General features: G+C 47.9%; 1 pseudogene; it reads left to right on the top strand.

Moving 5' to 3' along the window:
• The first annotated feature begins 8,160 nt into the window (after positions 1 to 8,160).
• LOC123951207 lies at positions 8,161 to 8,290 on the top strand (annotated as a pseudogene).
• The last annotated feature ends 1,218 nt before the right edge of the window (positions 8,291 to 9,508 follow it).

Below are 9,508 nucleotides of genomic sequence, written 5' to 3'. Positions count from 1 at the left end.
AGCGCAGCTTAAACAAAGAGCAGAAGCACCTCCAAAACCCAAAAGAAGTTACAGGCAACCCAGCTCTGAGAGATTCCAGGATCAAGACTTAGGAAGCAATCAGGGGCCAGGAGGAGACCACTCTCCAGCTCTGTCCGGAGAGCCATCTGCTCCTTCTTCCCTGATTTTTGCTGCATGCCATCTGTCTCTCCTTCTCTCTGAGGACTAGCTCTTTCTGTCCTACTTGCACCTGGCAGAAATGTAGCCAACTGAGGCACAGCTTTTCTTGGCCTCCCAGCCCTGCACAAATTGCAAAGTCCTGAGCTGCCAGTTCTAAACTTCAAAGAGAGGAAATCAGATCAGTGCTTCGATCACCAGTTGCTGTCTGAGCCTGGCAATAGCGCGAGTGTGAGTCACCAGAGCCATGACCCACTCAGAAGGGTTCACAGGAGCAGGGAAGGAGGTGGGTGAGAAATCCTTCCAGTGGATTCATATGCTACCTGGGGTCACAAAGGAATGGTGTGATCAATGTGGAGTATTGGAAGGTGGGTAGGCTTTGGGGGAGGGTGGGCTATGGGTGCAGCCTACTGCCGGTATAATCTACAACCGATGTATAGTTTTGGGGTTGGGTGACGCATTCACATGTGCTCGTTTATGTTGTGCTTGCAAACAAGGAAGCTCACTGACTAAAAGAGATCACGAATCAATGATGAGCCGAAGATCATGATTAACAAAAATTTAAGGTACATTAAGACAGAACCCTTACTTTTTATCTGGATGGTGGGTGCACATGTGTTTGTCTTATTACTAGCTTTCAACCCACATATGTGTTTCACACATGCATGCACACTGCCCTGAGGTTAGCCAATGCTATTCAGTCCCCAAGGGAGGACCAATTCAGAATTCCCTGAGTGACTGAGGCTCTGATCCAGCCATCTGAGGAGCTGCTCAGGGTTTCAGTGACCCTGCCTAGGGTGTCCCTCCTGCTGACCTGCGGCAGTGACCAGCAAACCTGGGTAAGTTTTCACTGCAGCCCAGGAAGCATTGCTAAAGAAGAAGCTTCTCGACAGGGGAATCTGCCCTCCCTGCATTCTTCCATTGGTGGCCAGTGGTTCCTTTCTCCCTTGTCTGTTTCAAAGAAAAGATGCATTCCTCCCATTCATATCTCTCTCACTCCTGTCCAGAATTAGGTTATCCTGATAAGTTTGCTGAAACTTCCTTCATGGAACCCATGTGCCCCTAGTTACATGCTTTCTGACAGAACAGGGGTGATCTTACCTCAGGATGGCAAATGAATGCTCAGGAAGGGAGAAATGGGGAACAACAAAGACGGATGTCAGATCCCCAGCCTGCCCTCCTCATCTGACCCTTGCTCCGCTGACAGTTTAAACTGTATTTTGTGACATAGAATGAGATTCATAAGGAAAGGCGCTAGAATGGGGCAGGGGCAGGAAAGTCACAGGAGACTAGAGGCTCTGACCCCATAATCAGCCCATCATCTGTATGGAGAAGGGGGACAACTCCTTTCTCCTCCAGCCACCTGCGCTGCCGCCGCATGATTCAGGGAGATGCAAATACTTCATTCCTGACAGTGGGGGCTCCAGACAGGGGAGGGCTCTCTGGGCACCACAGTCAGGACCGGGGAAGCCTCCAGCACTGCTGGCCTGCTGCTGATGGCCTCACTCAACTTGCTTTTCGTCCCTCTTCATGTTCCCCAGTCTTTACATCAGACACTAGGACTGTAATAGGCATCATGCCTGCCCCCTAAGATTAGCGTTTGCTGTCCTGCTTAGTTCTGGAGTGTTCAAGCAGCTGGTGTGCTTCCGAAAGCCGGGTCCTCTCGCCCAGCACGGAGCGGCTCCAAGGAAACAGGTCCCATGATGACATTGCCCGGGACACAGCGCTGGTGGCTCCACCTGAGGATAGGCAGAATGAGGGAACTTCACCTGCACCCTGTCCCTACATGTGCCCCAGGTCAAACCAGGCATTTCTGTATTCAAAACTATCGAGTCAGCAGACAGCGGCCATGCGTCTAGCATACCACAGTCTCCAAGCAGATGTTGATAATATGCCCACACAAGCCCTGGATTCTGAGTAACCTCTGCGCCATTAGTAGGAACTCATTTCTAGAAAGGGACTTGGGAAGCTCTGGCAGCCCCCAACGGGGCCCTGGCTTTCCGGTAATTTGGGAGGCAAGACTGCAAGTCATGTGCCAATCGGCTGCTTTGGAAACTCCCATGACTTCAGAAAATAGAACACTTCCATGGGTAACAGTGTTGTAGCCCTCAGCAGCTGACCCCCACCACCCCAAGGGGTCTGACGTTACCCCAACCTAATCTCATTAGAATAGTCGAGTATTGTCCCAATATTGAAACAGAATTAGAAGGAATAGGTAGACATCAGGCAACATTTTTCATTTTCCTTTGAGTCTTAGCAAGGAATCTAGCAATATTTCCTTCAGGGCAATTAGCTAATTAGCCAAGCAACTAAGTAAGTGACTTTGCCACTGTTCTGTCTGTGATGTCCGGGGCCACAGCAGCTCTGAACCATCCCCCGGCACCTTTACCCGCAGAATGTCATGTTTCCCAGTTGACTCTCCCCATATGTCTCACCAAGGAAGCCCTGCATCTTCCAAAGGGCCACCTAGAATATGAATTATTTAAGAACCTTAACTTTTTGTCCTGAAAGTTTTGTTCTGAAATTAGTGGTCTTACATTTTTTAAGTTAATGCTTCTCATCAATTCACTCCCCAAACGAGTAAACTGACTGATGGTCTGTTGAAAGGCAGGTGTTACAAAAATTGTGGTTTCTATAACGTGGGTAATACTCTTGCTTCTTGAACCAGAATCCCACACTGGACCCAGGTTGTGGACAGTGCCACAAGAAGGTGAAGGAGCTCCATGGGGCTCCATAGAACAGTGTGCCTTCTCCTCCTGGGAGTTACTCCGAGAGCTTAGGGAGTCTGAGCTGATGGGGTCAGGGGTCCCATGGCAGCGAGGGGCAGGAACCACTCGCAATTTAACAATAATTCAACAATACGCATGGTCCAAGATATTAGAGAAAACAGGCATCTCGAGGATACAGGGGAGCCCGTGCAAAAGAAGTTGTCAAGGAAAGCTCTTCCTTGTGGCGAATCCCAACCTACCCTTTTCCTCCTACTCGGCTCCGGACAGACTGCTGCTGTTCAGAAGCACTACCGTCGCATTGGAAAGAAGCCCCTTTTCATCAGTGTGTCCTTAAAAAGGGCAACGTCCTCCTGTTCCACGCAGGACACATGGAATAAAGGGGGTGGGGAAGTTTGAGTCTCATTTTCAGGCTTGTGCATGCCCCAGTTCCAGCAGTTTTCTCAGCACTTAGGTCCTTTTTGTCCCATATATGTCCCAGAAGCCTTTTCTGGGCTGTCCTGACCTTTTCCTCTCTCCTGGGCATCATGCCAATTTGACCCTCGGGAACTCTGAAGCTAGTAGCTGCCTGTATCCTCAGCTTGGGTAGCGGTCAAGGGTCCCAAGAGGTAATTTTACAGGGAGAAAATGCAACGGTTGTCTTGCCTGGAGTGGAATGATACAGTAACCAAGAAATCTGGGACGCCATTCACCAGGGACTTCCAGGCAGAGGAAGAAACTGCTGAGGCTTCTGTCTTCCAGCTTTGAATGTCATTGCAGGGAAATGTGTTGGTTCAGCATTACCAGCCCTTGGCTCTCAGGGTGGGGTGCTGCAAAACACAACCGGCTTGCCCACAGGACCAGCGACATGGGCAGAGCCCAGTGAGAAAACATGGGGCCTGGTTCAGAAATTCTTCCTCTTTTTAAAAAGATTTTATTTGTTTGAGAGAGAGAGAGGGAGAGCACATGTATGAGCAGGGAGAGGAGCAGAGGGAAAAGAGAGGGAAAGAATCTGGAGCAGACTCCCCACTGAGCGCAGAGCCGGACATGGGGCTCGATCTCACAACCCCGAGACCATGACGTGAGCTGCAGCCACGAGTCGGACACTTAACCCACGGAGCCACCCAGGCGCCCCCTCCTCCTCCCCTTGTTCAGAATTCTTACAGCATTTCGAGACGGGAATAGCAGATCATTCAGACGAAGCAGAGGGTTCTTTTGAACTCAGGGCCCTATGTGCCTGGACATGATGAAGGTCTCTCCTATGCCCTTGGTCCTGCAGGGTGTGTGACCTTGAGTAATCGCTATGCCTCAATTCTTCACCTGGAAACTGAGGATACTGGAGGAAGAGAGCTTCCTGATAAGTTCTCCACAATAAGGGGGAGGGCATAGTGAGGCCGGGGCGAGCAAGGGGCCAGCACCATGAACAGCCTCAGGAAGGGAGACATAGGATGGCATTCTTAAGGGTGAGGGAATCCCAGGAAATCACACCCTGAGTTAGGAACCACTGAGAGAGACTGGTGAGGTGCCGGTGGAGACCAAGCACGGTCCTGACAGGGCTGGTGGTAGACAGTGGGGCTGCCTCAGATCCAGCGGCCAGGACAGAAGAGCACAGACTGGGGTCTTCGCCAGTCAGCACTTAGTGAGGCTGCAGAGTCCAAAGTCAAGGTGCCTGCAGGTTTGGTGTCTGGAAGGACCCTTCCCTCGGTTTGCAGAAGGCTGTCTCCTCGCAGTCCTCACAGGGCAGAGAGAGCCGTGTCTGGTCCTCTTTCTCTTCTTATAAGGACACTCACCCCATCATTTGGGTCCCACTCTCATGATGTCATCTAAACTTAGTCACCGCCTAAGGCTTCACCTTCACATTGAATTTTAGAATTTCAACAGACGTTCAGGGGACACAGACATTCAGTCTATAACAGGAGCGTGGGTGTGCAGCCACAACGAGATGCCTGACGCTGAACCCCAGAAGACACGGACAGTGCACACAGTCCCTGGCAGTGTGTGTAGCCCACACCCCCGCCTCAGAGAGAGGCTCTGTGCCTCAGGGAGGGTCCGGTGAGCTGTGGGCAGGCAGCCAGTCTGGAGAGGGATTGCCTAAAGTTGTCCTATCAGTTTTTCTCCCAACCATCCGATCAGATAAACCCCTCAACCTTCTCTGGAAGAACGGACAGGGTCAAGAGAGGCAGGGATGTTAAATCCGTGGAGCTCACTTTATCTGGAAGGAAATCTCCAAAGCAGGCAATGTACCCCAAAGGGTATAAAACAGGAATTGTCATGATGCCCAGGTTTTTCCCAAGGACTGTTTGCTTTCATGGCACGTTGCTTCATTTTTCCTGGAACACCTTGCTTCTTCCCCACCTCCCTAGATGGCTCTGACATAACCTTCAGGACTCACTTTGGCTCCTTCCACCACTACTAACACTCCCCGTTTCCTCCATGCAAAGCCTCTTGAGGAGGTCTGCATTCTCCTCATGTTTTCCTTCCATGACATTCTCGAAGGCATCACACAGCACACAGTAGGCACTCCCTGATCTTTTGTTAAATTGATAAATGAATGAATGCACTTAGAGGCCATCAAGGAGTTTGTTTTCCTATAGCTAAAGCAGCAGAAGGCAAATTCCTCCCTCGGCCTCGTGTTGCTAGAGCACGGGCAGGACGTGAATGAGCAGAACACAGAGACCACCCATCCAGACAGAGACACAGATCAGACTCACAAGCCCAGAAGAAGCCCGCCAAACCCCCAGCCAGGACGCTCTGCCCTACAAGACAACTAGTAAGTAAGAGAGGTACTATTTTTAGCACTGTTTCAGGGGGTGACTGAAGACAGAACAAGAGTAAGTTTTAAAATAGTCGACGTTCAACCATTTTAAAATCAGAAGTCAGTTTGGAGTAAGAGCCAACAAGACCTGTCGATGCGTGGGCTATGGGGGTTGTGGGCAAGCACATGGTTGCTCATGGTCTTGGCCTTGACTGGAAGGGTAATACGGGCACCCCTGAATGGACCGCAGAACACAAGGAGAGCAGACTCAGGGGTTTTGTGTGTGCACAGTGCAGAAGGGAAGGGATTCCTCCAGACCTCACTGCCCAAAGCCCATGTCAGCTCCTGTTTCTGTGTGCAAGTATCTTTCCACCCTGAAGTTTTCTCTCCCCGAGATCTGAGCGTTAGGCTCTGCCTAGTGGGGTCAGTTAAGTCACCCCTGAGATGGCATTGCAGCGGACTGTGCTTCCCCCCCACCCCAGCCTCCTGCGCTGACCCTAGCCGGCTCCCCCATAAACCTCCTTCTTGGATCTCCACGCAGAAGGCTCGCAGGGGACACAGATGGGCATGGAGGCTAATTTATTTACACGGAGAAAAAGCCCACCCAGTGGCCCGGAGTATCAAGGGGGCTGGCCAACAAAGTGTCCCCTTCGCCTAGCAGAAATGAAGGCGTTACCAGCCTGCGCGGGAGGACCCGGTACCAGGGTAGATGGTGAATCCTGGGCAGCCACTCAGGCCTTTTCCCGAGTGCAGACTTCTGGGCTGGTCCTGGCACAAACCCGTAGTGTCAAACAACACAACAAAACACACACACAACAAAACACACTCACCCAAAAAAAAAGCCCCCAAAACTTGAGCAAGATTTAAAATTGAAAAAAGGTTGCTGATCCTCAGTGAATGAATGAGTATATTTTATTCACTGATGCTCCTTCCTGTGACATAGGAAACGTCTCCGTCTGATGAACAACATGCTGCAATTTATCTCACGGAGGGATTATTTCCTAGAAATAGTGACTAACGGGCAACTTTGGTCAAATCCATGTTTTCCTGGCCATGTGATCACGGGGAAAACCAGGGTCAAGATAGTGGTTACAGGCAGTTTTCCTAGGGATCTGCTGACACGCTTCTGGGAACGCATTCCCTTCTTCTAGAGGATCCTTCCCGCATTCTCTCAAGAGGACCCGGGATAGTCTCAGCTGAGTCAGCAATACAGGGGGCTCCCCTCTCTCGGGTCCTGGGCTGTGCTCTGTACTGGGACCGCAGAGCCTGGGAGCTGCTGGTGTGCCAGGCGGCTGCGTTCTGCCAGTGCCTGTCAGTGCCAAGGACTGGAGTCTGCCTGGGGACCCAGGTTCCTGCGGGGCAGAGCCTTCTGTCACTCCTGGACACCTGAGCAGGCTCTGATTGGACTGATGGGGGCAGTTCCTTCCCAGGCCAAGCCACAGAGCACCCAGAATCCAAATCAGAGCCAGTACACCCTGAACTTCCTTGCAATTTTAAACTTTTTCTTTAAAAAAGTCTATTGCTTGTTTATTGTATAATTACATCATTATTGTCCAAAATTTAAGAATCACAAAATAGAAAGGAGCAAATTTAAATCACCTATGATTTTGCCTCTTAGTCAGTGTTCACAATTGGTTCATGTCCTGTGTGTTTTGTTTTGCTTTGTTTTTAATTTTTAGCTGAAAAATAGCAGCAAGGAACTAAACTCTTCTTCTGAATCAGAGTTATTTAGAAATGTGTTGGTTTTCCAATTATTTTTGTTTTGCTTTGCTTAAATTTTAGTTACAATTTCTAGTTTAATTAGTTAACTTATTTATTTTCAAGATTTTATTTATCAGAGAGAGAGAGCACAAGCAGGGGGAAGGGCAGAGGGAGAAGCACCTGATGGTGGGTTGGAGCCCATGATCCTGGGATTGTTACCTGAGCCCAAGGCAGACGCTTAACCGACTGAGCCACCCAGGTGCCCTACAGCTTCTAGTTTAATTGCAAACTTCATACAATAGAGCCACTTTTGTAATTCAAGGATTTCCTCTGTGTTAATAGTTATTTTTACAAATAATCCTTAGGTGCTTGAAAAAAGGTACATTTTGAGTTTATTAATGTTAATCATTATTCCTTAATCAACAATATTATTTTATTACCCACATTTTCTATGCCTCTTAATCTTTTATTTTTTTTAAGTTATTTATTTATTTATTTACTTATTTATTTGACAGACAGAGATCACAAGCAGGCAGAGAGAGAGGGGGAGAAGCAGGCTCCCTGCCGAGCAGAGAGCAGGCTTCTTAATCTTTTTAACTGTCCCTTGATTTACGAAGAAAACCTTACCTTGGTTTGTAATAATCTCCTTCTCCAAATGTTTTTGTAGTGAATATCTTCTTAGACTGGTAGCAGTCTTTGCTTTAAGTACTATTGTCATGTTATTTTACTTGCCACATAAATATTCATGATCATTATAGTTTCATTTTAATTATATATTTACCAACCTGAAAAAAATCTTTCCTGTTTAATGATTTTCCCTCACATATTATTTTGTCTAAGATCAGCTTTGCGCAGTGGCAGTATCGTAGCCAGTGAGGTTTATCCGAGGCGCGATTATTGCTAATTATTTTGTCTAAGGTCATTTCTGAAAATCTTGCTTTCTGGTGTTCATGTGTGCCTAACATATCCTTGTCCATCTTTTAAAATTTCTGTTCTGTCCTTCTGTTTTAGGGGAGTTTAATAACAACAACTTACATTTAAATTTTCTTTTTGATCCAGTCTTAGAGTCCCTGAGGAGATTTTAACTGTTTGGTTAATTATCCCAAAAAGTATGTTTGCCTTTGCTTTTGCCATCTTATTTTTGTGCTTTTCTTTTTTAAATCCACCCTTGATTTTCCTTTCTTTTTGTCTTGTCTATGGACTGTCTTTTTTTTCTTACTATAATCTGGACTATATATATCCTGTATTTCCCCCCAGTGTTTTCTTAGATTGATATAATTGATGTATAACATGTGTGAGGTTGGGGGGGTACATCCTGTTGGTTCAAGACACACATATATATTGCAATATGATTACTACAATAGCATTAGCTACTTTTTCATGTCCTTATTTTTAATTTTACTAACATTACTTCTAAGTTGTAAGATACTTCACCATCTGTCCAAAACCTGGTATCCCCTGACTGACTTCCTATCTACTAAAATGATGTTCCTCCACAACATTAGACTCAAGCTGGGGAAGCCCACTAGAGTTAATCCCCATGACCCCACGCCAGCCACTCTGGTGCTGATGAAATTCCCTTCGCAGAGCCTTTGCAGCAGGAAGGGCCATTAGGCACAGTTCTGGTGTCAGTAGGTGTTCACCTGGGCCGTCCTACCTGGAGAAGGAGCAGAGTGTGGGTGACCAGGAGCTGCAGATCGTTTCACTGGTGGGTGCATCCTTTTAAAAAAGTACAGATTAGCAGGATTGTCAGTGGCTGGGAGGAGGAAATAGCCCTCTTCACCTCAGGGTGCCATTCCCGTCATGTCCAGAGCTCACTGCCCGGCACTTGCTGGCACCCCTAGGAAGGGCTTGGCTCCCTTCGTCTGACCTCAAAGCTCTGTTTCAGAAGCCACATTGTGCATCAGCTAATGAGAGTTCCTCCATCTGTCCTCATCTGCACCACTATTGGCAGAAATCCCTCCTAAAATGGGGCCAAGCTTTAATTGATATTCTTAGCTTCTGGTGCAGTTGCAATTTTGCAATTTTGCATGTGCCTTCATGGGTCTTTTAGCAGGAAAGGATGAATCAGGCAATCAGGCACCTGCTGGGAGCTACTATATGATTCTAGAAGTCTGCAAGTTTACTCAGAATGACAGAATGTGAACCACGGTTTCAATGTTGTTATATAAAGCTTATGGCCCTCATTTCA

The sequence above is a fragment of the Meles meles genome, chromosome 9 (assembly GCF_922984935.1).
Source record: "Meles meles chromosome 9, mMelMel3.1 paternal haplotype, whole genome shotgun sequence".
Lineage (NCBI taxonomy): Eukaryota > Metazoa > Chordata > Mammalia > Carnivora > Mustelidae > Meles > Meles meles.
This window is presented reverse-complemented; position numbering and strand designations above follow the sequence as displayed.